General features: G+C 45.8%; 1 protein-coding gene across 2 annotated transcripts in view; it reads right to left on the reverse strand.

Moving 5' to 3' along the window:
* GRIN2A (glutamate ionotropic receptor NMDA type subunit 2A) overlaps nucleotides 1-23,193 on the reverse strand; it is an 880,817-nt gene that overhangs the window by 183,031 nt on the left and 674,593 nt on the right. The window lies entirely within an intron of this gene.

Here is a 23,193-nt window from a genome sequence, read left to right on the forward strand (position 1 = left end):
AGGTAGCCAGGGGTATATGTGCCCGGTATATGTGCCAAATATATGTAGGCAGGGGTATAGGTGCCCAGAGTAGGTAGCCAGGTGTCCCCCTCCCCAGCAGGAGGGGAGCAGTGCAGTGGAGGGAGAGCTGTGAGCAGCGGTAGGGAAGGGGGGCAATCTCCCACCTCCTTCCCTCACCTTAGCTGCTCTCCCTCCCTCGCTCTCCCCTCCATTACTGTCCGGGTGGCTGACAGCGGCGGGCGGAACTTACCTCGTCTCGTCGCAGCGCCGGATGGATCTGCCGCTGCTCTGGTCTGGTCCAGACCAGAGCAGCGGCTGCGGGACCCGAACTTCCGGCCGGCGCTGGAGCGAGACGGAGGCGAGTTCCGCCCGCCGCTGCCAGCCAAGAGCCACCCGGACAGTAATGGAGAGAGAGCGAGGGAGGGAGAGCACCCAAGAAAAAAAAAAAAAAAACCCGCAGCTCAGCTAGGCGGAGGGCGCCCTTGGGGACCCGGCGCCCCGGAGCACTTGTCCTACCCCGACCCCCCCTAGCTCCGTGCCTGCATACCTCCCAACTATTTGAGATAAGAAAGAGGGACACAAGCCACACCCCTGCTACACCCCTAATCACAACCATAAAGCTTTCATAAGAAAAATGAGTTGTTTTATAATTCAAACCACACTAGTTCTTTCGATCCTATATGTAGCCAGGAATAGGTACCCTCAGTATCAGTAAAGGTAGCCAGAAATAGGTGCCCAACTATAGGTAGCCAGGAATAGGTACCCCCCTGTATACATTAGGTAGCCAGAAATAAGTGCCCCCCAGTATAGGTAGCCAGCTATAGGTTCCTCAGTCCAGGTAGCCAGCTATATGTTCCCCCAGTATAGGTAGCCAGGAATAGGTGCCCCCAATATACGTACATATGAACAGGTGCATCCAGTATAGGTCGCCAGAAATTGATGCCCCCAGAATAGGTAGCCAGCTATAGGTGCCCCCACTATGGGTAGCCAAGAATTGGTGCCCCCAGTATAGGTAACCAGAAATAGGTGCCCCCAGTATAGGTAGCCAGGAATAGGTAGCCAGGCGGAGGGGGAACGTAGCGGCAGGCACACAAGCAGTGGCCATCAGATACTTGCATTGATAGGATCCATGCACCGCATGTACTTATTCCTTCCCGATCCTGCGTTCCATCTCACAGTAACAGCACCCCCTAGGGGGAGCGGTTACTATGGGATGGAACACAGGAACAGGAAGTAAGTAGTACATGCAGCGCAGGATCTCGGCAATGTGAGTATCTGATGTCCTTCTCAGCCACTGCTTGTGCGCCCGCTGCCCCCCATGCAGCACATGGTGAGGACAAGCGGGGCCCCCCCAGGCCCTGTCACACGTGACCGTGGTCCCTACACCACTGGTTTCTTGCCTTGGAGACCGTTCCTTGGGCTTGATTTATTGCGCGCAATCGTGAATTTCGCGTGAAAATTATATTTTTTTACGATGGCGAAAGTGCCGCGATGACGTGAGCCATTTAACTCACGTCTGAGCAGCCCGCCCCCAACACTGATCCTGCAGTGAACAAGAGCCAGAGGTGTGAAACGCGGAGATCCTCCAGCCTGGCGCCCACCTGGCTGCTGATAGCCATATCTCAACTCCCCAAGTGAAAGGGTTTTAACAACCCTAATGCCAGTCTCCCTCCCCTTCTCCTGAAATTGACTAATGTGCATGTTCCAGGCTTAAGCACGCCCTGCAAGTTCACATACAGCACTGCAGAAAATCATATATACTGTTCACACCAGTCCGGTCCTCTGCATTAGCGGTACCTGAGTGTTGGGACACTATTCTCTTGTACCAATATAATGATATTCATATTTGTGCTGATTGTAGGAGGGGCCAACTTCACAAAGCTCAAAATGGATTTATCTTCCACAAAACTCTGGGTAGAACAACATTCATTGTTTGTTTGCTATGGATTTTATTATTTATAACGCTGCACATCTTCTGGCAGGAACAGAAACAGTTAACATTGGAGACTAGGGATAATCAATGATATGCAGATATTTCCGAGTTTATGCAAACGTCTGTAAATTTGTGTGCAAATATATGCAGCTTGAAAATGGACCAATCAAATCCCACCCAGGTTTAAACTGATTGGTCCAATTTCAAGCTGCATATGTTTGCATAAAATTTACATAAATTTGCACAAACTCAGAAGTATTTGCATATCATTGATCATACCTATTGGGAACCCATGGGCTTGCCGATGTGACCGGTATGTTTAATTATTCATGAGTGTGGCTGGCTTCTGGCTTTTTGTTTCCTCACAGGTGGCTGTTGCTGGGACCCTGGATTAGTCTACTGCTGGAGTGGCAGCATGCATTGGTGGACTGGGCCTGCTGGGCTTTCAAGCCGCCAATCAAGTTCAGAGTAGCAGTATTTAATGCTGGGCATACACGGCGCGATAGTTGTTATCAATCGAGCCGCTGATGGCTCGATTGATAATATTCAACCTGTCCGGTCAACGCGGCGAATCGATTCCGTGCTCGATCCCCGCGGGCGGACAATGGAAGAAACGAGCGGCTGATAAGGAACTGCCCGCGGGGACGAGCGGGAATCGATCCACGCGCCCGTGCGGACGAGCGGGGACGCGCTGGCATCGAGCCAGCGGCTCGATCCCGGCGCATAAACGCGCAGTGTATGCCCAGCATAACACCTGGTGTTAGCGGTGCAGATCACCATTCTGCAAAACACCAGCCAAGTTACCTTCCCTCCCTCCCTGCGGGTTTACAACCTTAATGCTTAATTGGGCGTTTGTCTCCATTTCAAAGGACAACTAACCTGAGAGGGATATGAAGGCTGCCATATTTATTTCCTTTTAAACAATACCAGTAATTCACAATTTATACCTTTTCAGAAGAAAATTAGGAATAAAACGTAACTTTTAATTTATATTGCTAAAATAGATCGAATACAGATACTATTAATAGTGAACAACGTGAAAACAATTGGGTTGGTAGGTATATAGTTGTTAGTCATACGACAACCTATCAATCTCCCATTGTAAATTTATTATAGACCCCACACCAAGAACCCTACATGTTTCGTTTCATTAAATTAGAAACTTCGTCAGGAGTAAATAGTAATAAAGTGCCAGAGTGCAAAAAGTGCTGAAATAATAAAGAATTCTCAATATCACAAAGTACACATATTGAAGTAGTAGCTAGTATGGCACCAAAATGGCAGCCATTTTGGTGCCATACTAGCTACTACTTCAATATATACTAGACCCTTGATTGACACATTTTGGCAAGTTACAGGAAAAAAAAAGGTTTAAAAATATATTTTATCACTTTTGCACAGAAATCCTGGGATGATTGAACGCCAGGGAGGTTAAGCAATACCAGTTTTGTGGCTATCCTGCTGATCCTCTGTCGAGTCTGAATCACACACCTGAAACAAGCATACAACATATGCAGTCAAACTCAAAGGACAACTGTAGTGAGAAGAATATGAAGGCTTCCATATGTATTTCCTTTTAAACAATACCAGTTGTCTGGCAATACGTCTGAACTGTTTGGCTTCAGTAGTGTCTGAATGCAGTTAATCTTGTCAGATCTGACAATAATGTCAGAAACACTTGTTATGCTGCATGCTTGTTCAGGGTCTATGGCTTAAAGTATTAGAGACAGAGGATCAGCAGGATAGCCACAAAACTGGTATTGCTTAACCTCCCTCGCGTTCAATCATTCCAGGATTTCTGTGCAAAAGTGATAAAATATATTTTTAAAACTTTTTTTTCCCTGTAACTTGCCAAAATGTGTCAATCAAGGGTCTAGTATACAGTTCAGGAGAGTATTGATGTGTATGCACGTTTATACTGTTCACAGCATGTTTTTATGGACGGATATATCTGTCCATACCGCTAGGGAGGAAGGAAATAAATATGGCAGCATCCATATAACTCTCACTTCAGGTTCCCTTTAAGTCAAACATCGGCACTGCATGCTTGTTCAGGGTCTGTGCCTAAAATTATTAGAGGCAGAGGGTCAGCAGGACAATCAGGCAAGGTGCATTGTTTAAAAGGAAATAAATATGGCACTCTCCATGTCCCTCTCAGGTCAGTTGTCCTTTAAAAAAAATGTGTTGCTGTAATGGGAAATGTCACTGGATTGGTGGACATCATTTGTTGGTTTCTAGTTCATGATTCTCTTTGGTGTGATCTTAAGATTCAGGGCCCATTCACACTAGAAGCGCTTTTCTGAGCGCTTTGTGATTGATTAGCGCTTTTTAAAAATCGTTCCCATTCACTTTCATTAAAATCGCTGTAAACGTTGCGTAAAAATCGCTGCAATTTTCGCATACTAGGTTGCAAAATTGTGTCGATTTTTACCGCGATTTTGATGAAAGTGAATGGGAGCAATTTTTAAAAAGCGCTAAACAATCACAAAGCGCTCAGAAAAGCCCTTCTAGTGTGAATAGGCCCTTCTGATCACTTAGTAAAATGCAATAAAGTGTGGTTTGGGTACACAATTTAACAATTGTTCAAAAACCCAATAAACAAGGTTGCAGCCTTTTTTCTCTGTGTGTTATTTTAATTAGACATTTTGTTTTCTTTTACGTCTAGGTTGTCTAGGCCCATTAATTAAATCTACATATTTACTTTCACTTCTTCCTAAACAACTATCCGTTTACTAGCAGAGAGGAGCTACATAACATATTACTCCTGGCTGATGGCTTAACCATTTCAGCCGCGCGGACGTGAACTTCACGTCCGCAGCGGCAAGTGCTAGAGCCGCAGGGACGCGCTAGTCATGTCCCTGCAGTTTGGGTGGTCTGCAGGCGATCGTGCGGGCAGATGCCCGCGATCGCGCTGCTGCTGCTAGCAGGGGAAATTGGCTGCAGGGGACAAAAGTCCCCTGTGCCAATCCGAGCATGTCCGCCGTGAATAAACACTGTTTTTGATCGAAAACAGTGTTTATTCTGTAAATGGAGCCCCGCCGCGATTCCCGCCAACCGATCGTTAAATTTATGAATGGAAACAATGTTTCCATTCATAACCTCCCCGCCGCCGCTGTGATCGGAGGCTTCCGATGGAAGCCTATGTCACTTCCCTGGTTACAATGTAGTGATACATTGTATCCCAATTAGCGTACATTGTACGCTAATGGGATTTTTGCTCAGTAGGGACATCTTGTGGCCAAATAGTAAAACTCACCTACTGATTTAGGGGAATAAAAATCAAAGGTTATTTATGACAAGAGGACATAAAATTAATAAATATTCGGCTAAAAATTTGTGATGCATGTAAAACTGAAAAAGTGCACCTTTACTTCCAAATAAAATATTGTCACCATACATTACACTAGGGGTATAATTTTAACGTTTAAATAAAGAAGACAAATGGCCAAATAAAATGTGTGGATTTTAGTTATGGTAGCATTAATTATTTTAAAAGTGTAATGGCTGAAAACTGAAAAATGGATTTTATAAAAAATGTTCTTATTATTCCCATTATAATATTTAGATTAAAATAATTCTTAGCATAATTTACCACCCCAAGAAAGCCTAATTGCTGGCGGAAAAAAACAAGGTATAGATCATTTCGCTGTGATAATTACTGATGAAGCTATTGGGGAATGAAAGGGAGAAGCGCTGAAGTGAAAATTCCTCTCGTCCATAAGGTAAAAAATCCCCGCGGGCTGAAATGGTTAAATTGGCTGTGGCAGCCAGTCAGTGTTTATTATTTTTAAACATCCACTGGAGCTTTCAGATTGGTTGTTTTGGACATCAGACACTTTACTGTACACATTGGGCTTATAATTCATGTGCACTTGTTGCGATACAAATGATGGTTGCCCTACAAAAGGCACCTGCCCATTCTTGTTTGCATCATCTGAGTACTTGGCATGAGACTGGCAGTTATAATGGCATGAGCTGCTGGGCAGAGCTAAGAGCATGAGCGTCAGTTATTTTTGACAGTTGACAGTTGACCGTGGAAGAGGCTGCAGCAAAAACCTTTCCTGCATCTTTATTTCATATTCTAGCATTTTACTAATAGCATTCCAGCGCCAGTGGACACCTCAGCGATGGAAAAAGGATCAGCGCCCTCTCCTGCTGACAGCACAACATTTGGTATAAAAAATATGGAGGAAGAAGGAAGATCAACCGAGATCATCCAAGAGAAGGAAGCCACCCCTGAGCACAGAATCACATTGGAAAAGGAATACAAGACCGAGGAGGAATACGAGGAAGATTCGGAAGACGAGGAATTCTACAAAACCCGCAAATGGAGACCGGACCTTTCTACTATTGACAGCGACTCGTTTGGGGAACTCGAAGAGGAATGTATGTCAAGCAGCAGCCTATCAGATGAAGATACTGCATGGCAAGAGGACCTCCCGTCTGAGGACCCCAGACATCAGGCAGAGGAGCAAGAAGAGGTGGAAGACAAGGCAGAGGAGGAATACAAGGAAGAGGAATACGAGGACCCCAGACAGCAGGCAGAGGAACAAGACACAAATCAGGAGGAGAGAAGAGGAAGCAGAAGAGGAATACACCCAATCAGCTGGCTACAATATATGATCAGGAGACTGCCAACACTGAAATGTCTCTTCTGCTGCTTCCCATGTGGCGCTGCCTCTCAATAGGCAACCATGGATGGGGCATCCTGGACTCCTTCCAAAGAGCAACATTGGACCCCAAACATATTATGGATTTGCCATCTGATGTGTGACAATGTATACACATCTTGGACTCTTTAGACAGAGCGACATTGGACCCCAATACAGGTAAGGATTTGACACTGTACAAGGGGCAACATATGGCTTATGCTGGACTCTTTGATTAGAGCCATGTTGCACCCTTAGACTGATTTGCCACTGTACAAGGGGCAACATATGGCTTATGCTGGACTCTTTGATTAGAGCAATGTTGCACCCTTAGACTGATTTGCCACTGTACAAGGGACAACATATGGCTTATGCTGGACTCTTTGATTAGAGCCATGTTGCACCCTTAGACCTATTTGCCACTGTACAAGGGACAACATATGGCTTATGCTGGACTCTTTGATTAGAGCCATGTTGCACCCTTAGACCTATTTGCCACTGTACAAGGGACAACATATGGCTTATGCTGGACTCTTTGATTAGAGCAATGTTGCACCCTTAGACCTATTTGCCACTGTACAAGGGACAACATATGGCTTATGCTGGACTCTTTGATTAGAGCCATGTTGCACCCTTAGACGTATTTGCCACTCTACAAAGGGCAACATATGGCTTATGCTGGACCATTTGATTAGAGCCATGTTGCACCCTTAGACTATGGATTTGCCACTAAAGAAGGATCAGTGTATGGCTATTGCTGGACTCATATTGTGAGCAACATTGATCCTAGACTACAACATATTTTTGGAAACATAAGGCGTACATCAATTCATTTTTCAGGAGAAACAGAAGACAGGCACCATCTACCAAGTGTAGCTTTTATTGCACCACTTGTGTTGGTAAGTTGTAAGATACAGAAAGGTAACAAACCAATACACACAATTGTGTATAGATTAGAAAACAGTTTTAAGTGAACCACATATGGAAGAGGAGGTGACTGCGGGGCACTAGAAGGAGCGAACGGCGGCTGTCACATCTGCGAAGATGCTTGGTCGTCGTGTAAACCACCCCCCCCCCCCCCCCCCCCGCCTGTGGTGTGAGTGCAGAAGGCTAACCTGTCCACTGGAGCAACTCCCGGCCTCCTCCTGTGTCCAGTGTTACTGTGAGTGCCTGTACCACGTGAAAACCAGGGGGGGGGGGGACAGAAAACTTGGGGGTGGCCCGGCAAGCGGTGGTGTTATGATGATTCGCCGTGCAGTGTGTGGACAGGCAATAGATTCCTCTCTGTGACATTGTATTGGAAGTGTAAAAAACAAACAAAATCCCTGTAGGTGCACCACAATCACCCCCACAGGTACTAGTATATACTCAGGGATATAGTGAAAAACGCAGGAACCAACAATTGGAACTAAAAAATTTACTATTTATTTTAATATTCCCAAAAAGTACAACACTTTGTATACAATATATTCAACCATGTGGTAAAGTACATGTAATTGGTAGAGAAGGCAACAACATCGATTTGTTTTGGGTCCACGACCCTTTTTCAGGCCTTTCTACATACAATGAATATCTAAAAAGTGTAAAATGCAATACAATTAAAAATTGCAGTAAAATATTACAATATAAGGAGGTTATAATAACAAGATCACAACCGAAGAAAAAAAAAAAACAGAGAACATGTAAACAGAGTGAAAAACCACACGCAGATAGCGTGAAATGGAAAACACAGAGGATGAAGTGCAGTGAATAAAAAGGGAATGTCACCACATGGTGTAATCCAGAGAGAACAGGAAAAAATTGTACCTGCACAATCTAAATGCACAGTAGCATCTCATCTGGACAACAATTAAACCAGAATAGACCACCTGCACAAATCAATACAGGAATCAATAATGAAAGTAACTAATCATTAATAAAGGATAGCTAATATCAGCTTGCAAGAAGTATTAATGCTAAAGCTGACAAATAACTAAATTAATAAATGCCCAAAATCAAAAAGCCAAAGCCAGTTCAATCAAAAAATGAGGGGAACCGATAATAACTAAAGCAATCAATTTAATACCAAACTAAAGAAATAGTCTTAAGTCCAAAAAGTTGCAATCAAATACACAAAAAGAAAATGTCTTACAAACAGAGGTTTAGTAACAAAACTGCATGGGAGCAGGACATCCAAACCGGGTGGTGACTGCTCAGTAAATGAGCTGGGTTTAAATACCTTACAGGAGGGGGGTACTGCACAAGCTAATCCTCAGCTGTGCACAATCCAAATGAATATGCTGACCAATGGCATATGAAGAAAACCAGCATAGGAAACGATGTACATTGTAAAGCGCCGGCCGCCACATCACTTCCTGTATCGGAACCACCATGGAAAGCAAATACGTATGCGTCACTTCCTCCGCAACCAATTGACAAGTGTATGGGAACCTTTAAAGACAGATTTCTGTCTGTGTTGATTGCAGTGGGCAGGGAGGCTAGTTGGGTGTGTTGCCACTATGCGCATTGCTTGGTGCTATAAAGGCTGATGTAAAGGATTACATTATCCTAAAGGTATTATCCTCTTTTTTTCGATCAAATCAGATCTAAGAGGGATTAAATTCTTCCATACACTGTAGGCACTCATGTTAATAGCAGGCTATTAATAGAAATAAAATATTGCGCGCTGGGGCCAGAAGATATACAAATTGCGGCTATAAAAGGCCACAGTTTGTATAGCGGGCAGCCCCAACACCCCCTATTTTATCAGGCTCCCCGACTCCCATTTATAGCCTCTATTAACGTGTTCTCGGTATCGGCATTGTGATCTTTGGGGACAAGGGTGGGGTGGGGTGGGGGGCCGCCAAAGTCTAGCTCCGCTCAGGGCATTGTGAAACCTAAGGCCAGCCCTGGCTCCTGCCATATTCTCTACTGACTGTGAATATCTGCAGTGACTGTCACCTCCTGCATCCTATCACATGTTCTCCAGCTTGTACCATCTACAGCAGCTCCAGCCCTCTCATGCAGCTCCTAGCTCCTCCTCCTTCTCATCCATTGTGGTTCATTTCAAGCAGCTCTGATCATCATCTGCAACCACCATCTCCAGCTCCTACCATCTCCTCCAGCTGATAATCCCTGCAGCTCCTGTCTTCTCTTGGATGTCATCCCCTGCAGTGACTGTCATCCCCTGCAGTGTACGCCTCCTTCAACTAATCTCCTGCAGTGACTGTCATCCCCTGCAGTGTACGCCTCCTTCAACTAATCTCCTGCAGTGACTGTCATCCACTGCAGTGAACGTCACCTTGAGGCTGGTTTCACACTAGAAATCAGCGTTGCACCGTCAAAAACAGGCCTTCAGGGAACACCACGCTATTGCGCGGTGTTCCCTGTCTGACCACAGTCCAAGCAGGAAATTACGCGCGTCACTTCCTGCTTCAGGTGCACAGAAGTGTATTGCTAAAATATGCTTCCGCGCAAGCGCCGTTGCGTCGGTGAATTTTTTTTTAAAAACTATGCATCGCTATAGACTAACGTGACTTCCGGGCCGAGGCATCGCTAACGTAGTTTTGGACCTGCACCAGGGATGTGGTGGAAAAGTCATTTCCGCCATGCTGTAAAGTTGCAGTATGAAAGTCTCCAAAGACTTTCATTGTCTGACGGTGGGGTGCGGTAAAAATACCGCACCACGCCGGTGTGGAAGGGCTCTCAATTATATGTACCCGCCTGACTAAAGTGGCCAATAACGACTTCGTAAGCCAATAGTCAGGCGCGTGTACAGCAGCCACGACCCCCAAGTGATCCGCCAGGCGGATCAACTCACCCCCGCGACAGCCAATTGCGTTAATTGCGCCCCCCTACTGCGTGACATTACGCATGCGCTGCTCCATCCTCCCTCCACCCCCCCCCCCCCACATAGAAACAGAACGCGTTGTCAGCTACATAGTTGACACGCGTCTGTACAGCAATGTCGCCCTAGGGCAGTGATGGCAAACCTTTCAGAGGCCGAGTGCCCAAACTGCGACCCAAAATCGACTTATTTATCACTGAGTGCCAGAGGGGGGGGGGGGTAGTTGCGGGGGGCGCAGCGGAAAAATGGGCGTGGCCATGACATTGTATGGGCGGAGCTAACGTAATGATGTAAAGAAAGGCATAAGAAAGCAGTGTTTCCGTCGTGATGTGGTGAAACGAGGATTATGCGAATGGGTGTGCAGAAACTGTGTGATGCTATTAGTATACCGTAACCCCAAAGCAGCAAATATAGCCAACTATGACCATTAAATAATAAATGCAGCAACAGTTACCTCAGACACCAGGAAATAAACGCAATGTGGATCAGCATTTCAGCAGTAAATAACGCAATGTGGACAACATTTCAGCAGTATATAACACAATGTGGATCAGCATTTCAGCAGAAAATTACGCAATGTGGACAACATTTCAGCAGTAAATAACGCAATGTGGATCAGCATTTCAGCAGTAAATAACGCAATGTGGATCAGCATTTCAGCAGTAAATAACGCAATGTGGACACATGTCAGTGGTAAATAACGCAATGTGGACACGTCATCAGTAAATAACGCAATGTGGACACAGGTCAGCAGTAAATAACGCAATGTGGACACAGGTCAGCAGTAAATAACGCAATGTGGACACAGGTCAGCAGTAAATAACGCAATGTGGACACAGGTCAGCAGAAAATAACGCAATGTGGACACAAGTCAGCAGTAAATAAACGCAATGTGGACACAGGTCAGCAGTAAATAACGCAATGTGGACACAGGTCAGCAGTAAATAAACGCAATGTGGACACAGGTCAGCAGAAAATAATGCAATGTGGACACAGGTCAGCAATAAATAACACAGTGTGGGTACATGTCAGCAGAAAATAACACAATGTGGACACCGGTCAGCAGAAAATAACGCATTGTGGATACAGGTCAGCAGTAAATAACGCAATGTGGACACAGGTCAGCAGTAAATAACGCAATGTGGACTCAGGTCAGCAGAAAATAACGCAATGTGGACACAGGTCAGCAGAAAATAACGCAATGTGGACGCAGGTCAGCAGTAAATAACGCAATGTGGACAACATTTCACAAGCAAAAAAAAATAATTTACTCACCTGACAGAAGTCTCCTGTCCCGGCGGCGGCGCGCAGCTCCACGATTACCAGCCAGCCGAAAGTCCCGTGCTGACGTCGGCACCCCTGTGAGCAGAGCGGGGAGGGGCTGGGGGCAGAGCTTCGGCTCTGCTTGTTCGCTGAAGAGAATCGGCTCTTCGCGAACAACTCATCACTACTGCGGCCGCGGGGGTTATGGGATCAGTGGTGGTAGTGGACACCGCACGCGTGCCCACAGAGACGGCTCCGTGTGCCGCCTTGGGCACGCGTGCCATAGGTTCGCCAACACTGCCCTAGGGGATCGGGTCCCGATCCCCGACATTCAACATAAAAGCCATAGGTGTATGAGCACCTTAACAACCCACCCCATAGACTGTAGCATAGGGCTAACCACATAGATGAGATTAGGATTAGATTAGGCCTATCAACGCGCGTGCGCACACACAACTTTAGAACAGGGCATATTGGTGGTCGCCACCAATCAGAGCAGGAGATATAGGGTTAGAGTAGGGCACACATACCACAGACATGGATCCAGCAGTAGCGTAGGGTTATTAGGGTGACTAGCACCAATTAGAGTAGGCTAGCATAGTGTAGTGTAGGACCCGTCCGAAAAGAGTCTACCGTGACGTGGTGGGCGGGCTTAAAATCCTACTGCTCAAAAGGTTTTACTTTTGCCAGTTGGATTAACCAAAAGACTCTTAATGCTTGAATCACCAACCATCATTACCCTGAAGCACCAATTCACAATTTCACCGCAGTCAGCAGTCTGGCTCAGTCACTCATACGCAGAAGAGCCCAACTGACGCGACTGAGCCAGTTACCAGGTCTGAGTGCGGCCAAACGGAGGAACTCAGGAGGACGGCGAGGGATGCAGCGGTGCTCGTGGGGCTGGAGGAAGCCCCAGGTAAGTGTAAAATCTTTCTTATTTCTGTCCTCAGGTACACTTTAAAGCATATAGGATCCCTGGAAAAATGGCATCTGGAAATTGAATGGTGAGCATCTTGCTGTGGAGCCTCTCATAATAAATAATAAAGTCAATTAAACAATAATTACAAATAATAAAAACCAGATGTAGGCTTGTAGTTCACTTTTAGGGCTCATTCACACTGCATGCATTTTCTCTGCATTTTACTACATTGCAGAAACAAATAAGAACCGGTAGTCCATTTTATTCAACGGGCTCTTTCATATTCAATGCATTTTTATGTTCACCAAAAAATAATAATAATAATAATAAAGAGGCAGCATGCTGTGTTCTGTCACATGCACCTTTTTGTATCAAATGTGTTTGATCTGGTTATGTATAATGCATGTCGTGAGTTGGACACCACATAGTAGAATGTGTAAAGTGTGAGGGTTGGTGCACACCAAGAGCGCTTTTAAAAGCGCTAGTGCTTCGAAAAGTGCTTGGCCTATGTTTTTGAATGGGATGGATCACACCAGAGCAATGTGATTTTTTTTTTCCCCAAACGCGGGTCCTGCAGCATTTTTGAGGAGATTATGCCTCAATGTAAAGTATAGGAAAAGTGGAAAATCGCTCCAAAAAGCACTGAACAGAGCCATTTTCCTAGCTTTTTTTTTTTTTTAAGTTTGCAAAGGCTGTTCACGTCCAGGTCAAAGTGTACAAAAAGTACAAAAAGTATAAAATTGCTCTTGTCCCGCGAAGCCGTCTCGAAGAAACCAGATCGCTCGATTTCCGGCGCCTGGCCCTGCCTCCCCTTACTCCACGGACAAAAACGCACGGCTATTTACTGCAGTTAGGCTTTGTTCACATCTAAAATCAAAATCGCTGACGCCAGTGATTTTTGATTTTGTGAGTGATTTTTTTTCCCTCTCCTGGGGCCTACCTGTGCGTTTCGATTTTTGTAAAGCGCATTTCTAAGCGCATTTGCAGAGCGATTTGTTTGTTCACTTCCTGACGCAGGTCAGGAAGTGCACTCTTTGACCCGGAAAATAATATATACAATGTATTTATTCTTAAAAGCGCTATACCAAGTGCTTATTCCCTTCAGGCTGCATTCCCAGTGGGACGTTGCGTTGTAATGCGACGTTAAAGTCACAATGCATATGTACAGTATGTACAGTAAAGCATACAGGCAATGAAATGTATGCTTTCCTGTAACTGGTAACATGTGCGTTTAGAGATAACACACTGCAAGCAGCGAGTTACCATAACGATACACGGTACAATGCGACACTAATGTCGCACTGTGAACGTCCCATAGGATTAGCATTGCAGTGCGGTAAGCTGCATTCTAAGTGCTTATAAACGCAGCAAATGAGGGACAAGAATGACAAGCTGTGAAAAGCAAAAATATTATTCCAATGCAAATTTGAAGTGACCCCCCCCCCCAAAAAAAAAAAAACCCAGTGCCAATCAAAGTCAACAGCTGATGAACAATTAGCTGGCAGCTGGTTAATTATCCAGCAAGCACCTAGAAGCTGTTAATTATCCAGCAAGCACGACACTGTGCGTTACTCCAACAGGACCCGCCGTACAGCACCCTATATGAACGTACCATAGAAATATCATTGCATCATGTTGTGATGCGATGATATTGTGCGTTGGGAGAGAATGCAATGGATTCAGTGTGAAAGAAGCCTCAAAGGAAACCTGAGCGCCCCCCCCCCCAAAAAAAAAAAAATCTAAAAAAAAAAAAATCTAAAAAAATAAAATAAAAGCATTTATATGTACCTGGGGCCACCTCCAGTCCCTTTTAGGCCATGGGCTCCCTCCCCATTCTCCCTGGCCATTTCCATCCTCTGCTGGCCGGCTAGATAAATCTTTCAGTCACGATCTACTGTGCACGCGCAGCCCCAGGGCCGTGCAGAGGGTCCTTAAGTGGAGGGTGCTCAAATTAAAAAAAGGGGCCTGGCAATGCCTTCCCCTGCATGCCCCCCCCCCCCCCGCATCGTTTCTGGCTAGGGGGGTATTGATTGTCATGCTGCTGAATGCAGATGATGGGTGCCATGTGGGTTCTGGGTGTAAGTACTGAGTGTCATGTGGGTTCTGGCTATGGTTGGGTATCGAGTGTCATGCGGGTGTTGATTGCAAACACTTAGTGCCATGTAAGATCTGGGCGCATGTACTGGATGTCATGTGGGTGCAGGTACCGAGTGTGACATGGGTGAGAATACTTGGTGCCATGCCTGTACTGGGTGCTGACTATGGGTGGGCTTTGGGCATCACATGGGTTTTGAATGCAGGTACTTTGGGTGCGGGTACGGGTTAAGTGGATACTTGGTGCAGATAGTGGGTGCCATGTGGAAGCTGTGTGCAGGTGTGAGTACAGGGTGCAATTTTAGGCCTGGGTGCAAATACTTGGTGTCATGTGAGTGTGAGATCTGGGTGCCAGCTATGAGGGGAAGGGGTGGCTGATGGGAAAAGTAGAGGTCAGTGTGGGTGCTGCAGGAAGGGGCAGGGTCATGCAGAGGAACCTCAAGGGTGTGGTGCTCAAATTTGAAATCGTAAATCGTGCTAAATTGTGTATGTAATGCCCCCTCTCCAGAAAGCATAAGGCAGTCTTAACCCCCCCCCCCCACACACACACACACACACACACACACACACACCTTTATAGCAGTATCAGGTAGACTTTGTGTCTCCAACCAACTCTTTTGGTGCTACCACCCTCAAATCAGCAGTGATAGGTGCCCACTGTTAGTGAGTTAGAGTGGGCACAGTGGAGCCCACTGTGGAGGCACAGACTCACCTTTCATTACTGGGACCTCTGTCCCTCTTGATCAGCATCCAAGCTTTTCAGGCAAAGGAGTGGTTACCAATATGCAGTGGTTGCTAAGCATTAGTAGATGCAAAACTGCAGTAAGTGCCAAGGTGCAGTGGGTGCCCAGATGCAGTAATGGTAAGACACAAAGGTTCACTTTGTGCTAAGTTGCAGTGGGTGCCGAGATGCCAAAGTAAAGTCTGTGTCAAGCTGCTTTGGGTACCAAGGTCCAGTTTGTATTGGGTGTTTATTTGCAATGGGTGCTATGCAGTATTGGGTGCTGAATGAGTAGCAGATTGTGATAAACAATAGTGGGTGCCATGTGAGTGCTAATTGGTACAGGGAGCCATGTGAGTGTTGGACATGAGTGAGTAGGGAGTGCCATGTGTGGTCTGGATGTGTGCCATGGGAGAGTATTGTGTCTCATATGGGTTCGGACCAAGGATGGGTACTGGGTGCTATTTGGGTGCTGGCCATGGACAGGTACTAGGTGCATATAATGGCTTTGGAACTTGGTGCTGTGTGAGTACTGTGCCATGTGGTTGTTGATTATGGCGGTATGTGGGTCTTAGGTGCAAATACTGAGTGCCAAGTGGGTACTGGGAGTGAGTACATGACGACATATGGGTGATGGGTGCTGGCTAGTGGGGTATTTGTTGTCATGTGGGTGCTAAAGGCAGATGTTGGGTGCCATGTGGGTTCTGGGTGCTGGCACAGGGTGTCATGTGGATTCGGCTGTGTGGGTGTGTATCAACCATCATGTAGGTGTTGACTGCAGGTACTCAGTCCCTTTTGGGTACACACGTACTGGATGTCATATGTGAGTGCTTGCTGTGGGTGCTGGGCACCAAGTGGAGGCTTAGTGCAACTGGAACTACTGCAGATGAAACATGTGGGTATTGGGTGCAGGTACTGGGTATCACATAGGTGCAAATACTTGGTGCCATGCCTGAACTGGGTGCTAACTCTGGGTGGGTGTTGTGTGTCACGTGGGTTCTGAGTGCAGGTACTAGTGCTAGTACTGGTTATGTGAGTGGGTGCCATGTGGAGGCTGTGTGCAGGTGTGAGTAGTGAGTGACATGTCAGAGCTGGGTGCAAGTACTGTGCCATGTAGGTGTGAGTACTGGGTGCCAGCTATAGGGTGAAGGGGTGCAGGTATTGGGTGTCTTGTGGCTGTTTGATGCAAGTACTAAGTGCCATATTGAGGCCGGATGTGAGTATTGGGTCCTGCTTGGTGCAAGTACTGGGTGCTTGCTATAGTGGGGGTTACTGGTTGAGTGTAATGTGGGTGCTGAATATTGGTGGGATTGCTGTGGGTGCAGGGGGTGGGAGATCACTGTGGGTACTGCTATGAATGGCATAGTTGCTGCTAGGGGAGGTCGAGGTCAGTGTGGTTGATGGGGAAGGGTAGGTCACTGTGGGTGCTGGGGGGAGAAGTAATTGTGGGTGCTGTGGAAAGGAGAGGTCAGTATGGGTGCTGGAGGAAAGGGAGGTCACTGTGGGTCCTTTGGGGGAGATCACTGTGGGTCACGGGAGGTAGAGGTCATTGTGGGTGCTAGGTGGAGGGAGAGGTCATTGTGGGTGCTAGGTGGAGGGAGAGGTCACTGTGGGTCCCAGGTGGAGGGAGAGGTCACTGTGGGTCCCAGGTGGAGGGAGAGGTCACTGTGGGTCCCAGGTGGAGGGAGAGGTCACTGTGGGTCCCAGGTGGAGGGAGAGGTCACTGTGGGTCCCAGGTGGAGGGAGAGGTCACTGTGGGTCCCAGGTGGAGGGAGAGGTCACTGTGGGTACTGGGTAGGGAGAGGTCAGTATGGGTCCTAGGTAGAGGTCACTGTGAGTGCTAGGGGAGGGAGTGGTCACTGGGTACTAGGTGGAGAGAGAGGTCACTATGGGTGCTGGGGGAGGTAGAGGTCAGTATGGGTCCTAGGTGGAGAGAGAGGTCAGTATGCCACACTAGGATTCCTGTCTGGGCCTCTTCACTTGAAAGTGTCCCAGGTGGGGGTGGAGCTTCTCGCGGGTGGACGGGGCTTAGCACGGTCGGGGCGGGGCTTATTTTGCGCGGCGAGAGGGGCCTTTTTTAAGATTTTAAAAAGGGGGGTGTCTGGGCACCCAGAGAACCCCCCTGTGCACGTGCCTGCTTGAATAGGCAGTATTTCCTCAACCTACTCAATTGCGGGGAAACTCCACAGATTTAGCATGGATTCGTCCCTAGTGGAAACAGGCTCTTAATCACAATTTACATCTGGGGCAGTGTGGAGGCAGAAATCTGCAGCATGCAGTCCATATGTTTTTTTGCATTGCAATGCATTTAAAAAAAATGAAATTAAATTCAATGAAAATGTGGAACTGCATTGATTTCAGTGTTAATGCAAAAATTTAAAACTTCTTCTCTGTGTGCAGATTTCTCGACGCAGTAGCTATACAAGCTTACACATAAGAGTTCTTCAAAGTGCCGCACAACAAAGTGTACTGGAGCTGGGGTTGCAAGAGCATAATCTGATTTATGTAGCGCTAAATCATAGTGGAATGAAATGCAGAGTTAATTTTTATCAAGAGTAAAGCCTCGTTTTTTTCTTATCTTCTGTAATTGCGCTACTTTATTTAAATGAGTTGCTGAGCAGGCTATAGTTAGATGAAACACGGGCAAGGTAGCCAATAACAACTGCCTCTGCCAAGAATCTGGAATGTATGTAGTGGCCCCTGATGCCTCAGTCAGTGATTAGCCCAGCAGATCGATTTGGCTGATCGCTAAATCACAAAATTGTTTTACCCCTCTTGCCGGGTGCTGTGTGATCTCACTCTTGCATTGCTCTATTGGTAGAGATATCCCGAACGGTTTGCACGCGAACTTATTCATGCAAACAACGCGGATTTGAGTTTGTAGCCAAACATGAACTTTATGCGAGTATGACCCGCCCCCTATACTACATAATTGGGCTAAACTCTGACCTTCTACATCACAGTCAGCAGACACATGGCAGCCAATCAGGCTGCACTCCCTCCTGGAGCCCCCCCCCCCCTTATATAAGGCAGCAGCGTCGGCCATGTTCTCACTCTGTGTGCTGCTGTATTAGTGAGAGGAGGGAGAGAGGTTGCTGCAGACATAGGGAAAGCTTAGTTAGCCTCTTGTTAGCTTGCTCCTTGCTAATATTTGTTGCTGAAAGGCACCACCAAAAAAAGCTCTTTTGAGAGGAAATGTTCTTTTTGTTTTGTTTTTTAGTGTGGCCCACTGACACTGCATATACAGCCCTGGCTGTCGCAGCTGGTTCTTGCTAATTGCTATACTGTGCCAGGCCCAGCACATTCAGTGCCTAGTGTGACTGGTGCAAATTGTATTATAATACCAGTCACTGCATACTTTTCACTACACTGGTGTGACCGCACACTGTTTTATATAGCAGTCACTGTATAAATTTCACTGCATCTGTGTGGCCGCACGCTGTTTTATATACCAGCAGTCAGTGCATCCATTTTCACTGCACCTGTGTGACTGCACATTGTTATACCAGCAGTCACTGTAACCTTTTCACTGCACCTGGGTGACTGCACATTGTTATACAAGCAGTCACTGCATACCTTTCACTGCATCTGTGTGACTGCACACTGTTTTATATTCCAGCAGTCAGTGCATCCATTTTAACTGCACCTGTGTGACTGCACATTGTACTAGTCAAGTAAGTGCATACCTTTCACTTCATCCCCCCCAATATGGACAAAACAAAAGGCAGAGGCAGAGTCAAAAGCAGGCCACCCGGCAGGTCTGTTTGAGGTCGTGCTGTTGTGATTTTGTGTGGCCCTCGACCAAAGTACAGTTTTCAGAAGAAGGCATGTGCCATCAACCCCCAATATTGTCAGGACATAGTTGACTATTTAACACAGAACACCTCATCTTCCTCAGCTTCCACACAGAAGCGTGACATATCTTCCTCCTGCTGCTCTGATTCTGGCAACCCACTTAACACTCCGTCGGCAGCCATCACCAAATTGCCATCATCCCAGGGCTCAGCGGTGTGGAAATTGTTGTGTGTGTCTGCCTCAGATGAGAGCAATGCCATCTGTACTCTCTGCCACTAAAAATTGAGCCATGGAAAGACCAAGACCCGTGTAAGGACAACTACCTTATGAAGTCACATGATGAAAAAGCACAAACTGCAAGGGGATGACCACCTGAGGAAAAGCAGCACATAAAAGCAAAGCCACACACCACAGTGGAAGACACCAGGCGTCAATTATTTCTCAAAAAAGGCAATACCCAAACTGTACTGTGATGTTGAAAGGCAAGTGGTGTCATCTCTGACACACAGAGTTGGGTCAAGGGTCCATCTGACCACGGATGTCTGGTCTGCAAAGCACAGTCAGGCCTGCCCGAAGACTAAGTCAGTCCCCATAAAACATCTCTGCCTGCAGGCCACTTGTCTGCCTTCTCCGCCAACACGAACAGGGTCCAGGATTAAAGGTGGATTCCTGAATTGTTAAGGCCGTTACTAGCAGCGGCCGCTATAATTATTTTTCTGGTGCGTGTACATGCCTGCCTAATTTTTCTGGCTGCACTGCGGCTGCAACAAAAAAAAAAGGCATGTACATGTGTCAGTTCCCCTTCGTGATCGTTACCTTGCTGGGTTAAGGGGCTTGCATATCACAATGAAGCAATGACCTATATATGTTGGGGGGCACACCCAAGATAATAAGGTCGTTGCTTCATTGTGGACAGACAAAATTCAATTAGCTGGACACTCAGTCACTGTTGTTCTGTCATTGAGCTACCTCAGCCCGACCATATGGGTTGGAAAGCCACCATCACCTGTACTCTCGCCATGTGCACCAGCACGGCCATCTGTTTGCGGTGTGTTACACAGTGAGTTTTATCTGTCAGTGTGAAGCAGTACACTACTTACACTACCTGATCCATGTCTACACACGCAAGATGTTTTCAAGCACTTTAGGCCTCCAATTTAGGAATGCAATGTGATTTCTGCCCTTTAGGGATTATAACCCTGCTGTGCGTCAAGTCCCTAATTTTCCCCAGGACTTTTGGCATGTATCCCACTCTGCCATGCCTCCCTCCAGGTGTTAGACCCCTTGAAACATCTTTTCCATCACTTTTGTGGCCAGATTTAGTGTTTGTAGTTTTGAAAGTTCGCCTGCCCATTGAAGTCGCCAGTTTGCGAACTTTTGCGGAAGTTCGCGGTTTGCGAACCAAAAAACACGGGTTTGCGACAACTCTATCCATTGGCCCTCTGCCACTGCCCCTCCCTCATATATCAACAGAACACATTGCTATCGTAAAGGCTAGCGACCTGTGTTTACAGCCTCAGCCTTGCAACGTCGCCCGAGGAATCGGGTCCCAAACCCCGCCAGCCTGGCATCATGCCATGTACATGATGTATTATTACCGAGAATATCCCACAGTTTTTGAACCTCAGGGTATCTGGTTTTGTACTAAAAAACACTTATTAAGCAATCCAAATATTGCTATTACTCTGCTGTTAGGTATTTAGGGATGCTGCCAAGAATGACTTTTTCAATGTAAGTATCATTATCAACTCACAAGTAAAGAGATGCATTTAAGAAAATCCTTTGAGTTGTTAATAGCTCTTTCTTGGTATTGTTGCTATCTCTCATTTAGCATGTGGGTACCATCTTTGGATACCAATATACACCTTACTGAAATGTCAGACAAAAACCCGTGTACATTATCCTGTTTGTCATGGGTTATGAGAAGCAAAGTTCCATGTCTGTGTAGGGATGCTCATTCGGATTCCGCGGAAATGCAATTTCCGAAATTCCGATCGGAAATTGCATATCCACATCAGAATGCGGAAAACGGTAATGCAAGGGCGGTAGGCGGATTTCCGCCGGAAATCGTGGAAATTTCCGCCGGAAATCGCGGAAATTTCTGCCGACTTTAACATTGATTTTCTCAAACACTGTAAGGTCTTTTTGAAAACTTTTTTTTGCATCTTGTTCACAAGATTCAGTTTAATAAACCCTGAAAATGTGGTGTTTCTACGACTTACTGGGGCTTTGCTATTAACCGCTAAAGTCAGCGGATTTTTACTGCATTGTAAAATGCAGAAAATCTGCATCTGCCTATTTTCTGCATTTTACATTACAGTAAAAATCAGCCGAATTTAGTGGTTAATAGCAAAGCCCCCGTAAGTCCTAGAAACACCAAAATGTCAGGGTTTATTAAACAGAACCTTGTGAACAAGATGCAAAAAAAAGTTTCAAAAAGACCTTATAGTTTTTGAGAAGGTCGATGTTAAAGTCGGGCGGAATCTCCGCGATTTCCGGCAGAAATTCCGCATTGGAATGTGGAAATTGGTATTGGAAAGCGGAATCGGTAATTGGCAATGGCGGAATGTGGATTTACCGCGGAATTGGAAATTGGCATTTACGACCATCCCTATGTCTGTGCTGTAGTGGCAGTACAAGATGATGGCAAGAGACGTTTGGATACATCTTCCCCAAGAATGAAAAAGGCCTTAGATCAGTACATGAAAGTTTTTACATTTCTTTTTAACATTGCTTCTTCTTTCAGCTCTGCCTAAAGAATGTCTTAGGAAATGAGCTAACATTTTCAAAACCCTTTTTCCTGTAGTGAGTAAAACACATGAGCAGCTATGATTACTGCAGCCAGTTAGAGCACACTCAGTAAGCTACCCTAGTCCCTTGGGAAATGGCTGGGCTGAGGCTGACATATGAGTTGTTAGCCTGCGGGCTAACTAATGTGTTCTGTTCATTTGAAGGGGGGAAGAGGTGTGACATCATGCAGTTGGAAGGGTAAGAGGAGAATAAAATGCTGTACACACGCTGGATTCTTGGCAGAGGCGATCATTAACTATGTCCATACACATTGGTATAGTTCAGTTCTGATTTTTCCCAAATCAAGAGACTGATATTCATAAAAAACATTACTCTAGTTGAAACAATCTTACTCTAAAAAATAATCTTGCTCTTTATAATTTACATTAATATATAAATAAATAAGTATGCCGTAATAATGGCTCCTATTAAAAAGGACGCCTCATTCACATTAATGCACATCTTTTCTCTACTGCTGCCAGGTGTATAAAAAGGGCACCGCATTGATATTAAACAATAATATTGTTTGTAAAAGTGCACTGCGAAAATATAAAACAATTTTATATCACTTTTTATCCTTAACCTTCATTTCCATACCAAATGTATCAATTACAATAACCCACTATTTACCAATCGTTTCTAAAGCTGCATAATTTTTTCAAAAACTGCTCCTTATGCTTTCTCAGAAAAAAAAATTACATCTTTAAGCCACAACAAGCAGCTTCCACTATTCTCACCTGTGTTACAAATTATCATTTTTCAACACACTTACTTTTAAACTTAGATACAGAAAAACGTTTATTTTTACATTTTGACTCCTCAATTGTCATATTTTTTATTATGTTATAAAATACAACCATAAACAACCATATACTTATTAATATTACACAAACAAACTGGGGAATTAAGGTTAGGCACCACCAGAGGGGTCTTAGGGTTAGGCACCACCAGGGGGGTTATTAGGGTTAGGCACCGCCAGGGAAGGGTTCTGTGTCAGAGCAGGGAGTGGTTAGGTTATAAAAAAATATTGGTTAGTTTTAAAGATATTTTACTATATGAATAAAGTACCCGCACCCGCCCACCTCGCTCGCCCACACCCGCCCACCTGGCTCGCCTGCACCCGCCCACCTCGCTCCACCCGCACCTGCCTACCTTGCTTGCCCATCCAGCTGCCTGGTCCAAGCTGTCAGTTACTGCGCATGT

The sequence above is a fragment of the Hyperolius riggenbachi genome, chromosome 7 (genome assembly GCF_040937935.1).
Source record: "Hyperolius riggenbachi isolate aHypRig1 chromosome 7, aHypRig1.pri, whole genome shotgun sequence".
NCBI classification, from domain to species: domain Eukaryota; kingdom Metazoa; phylum Chordata; class Amphibia; order Anura; family Hyperoliidae; genus Hyperolius; species Hyperolius riggenbachi.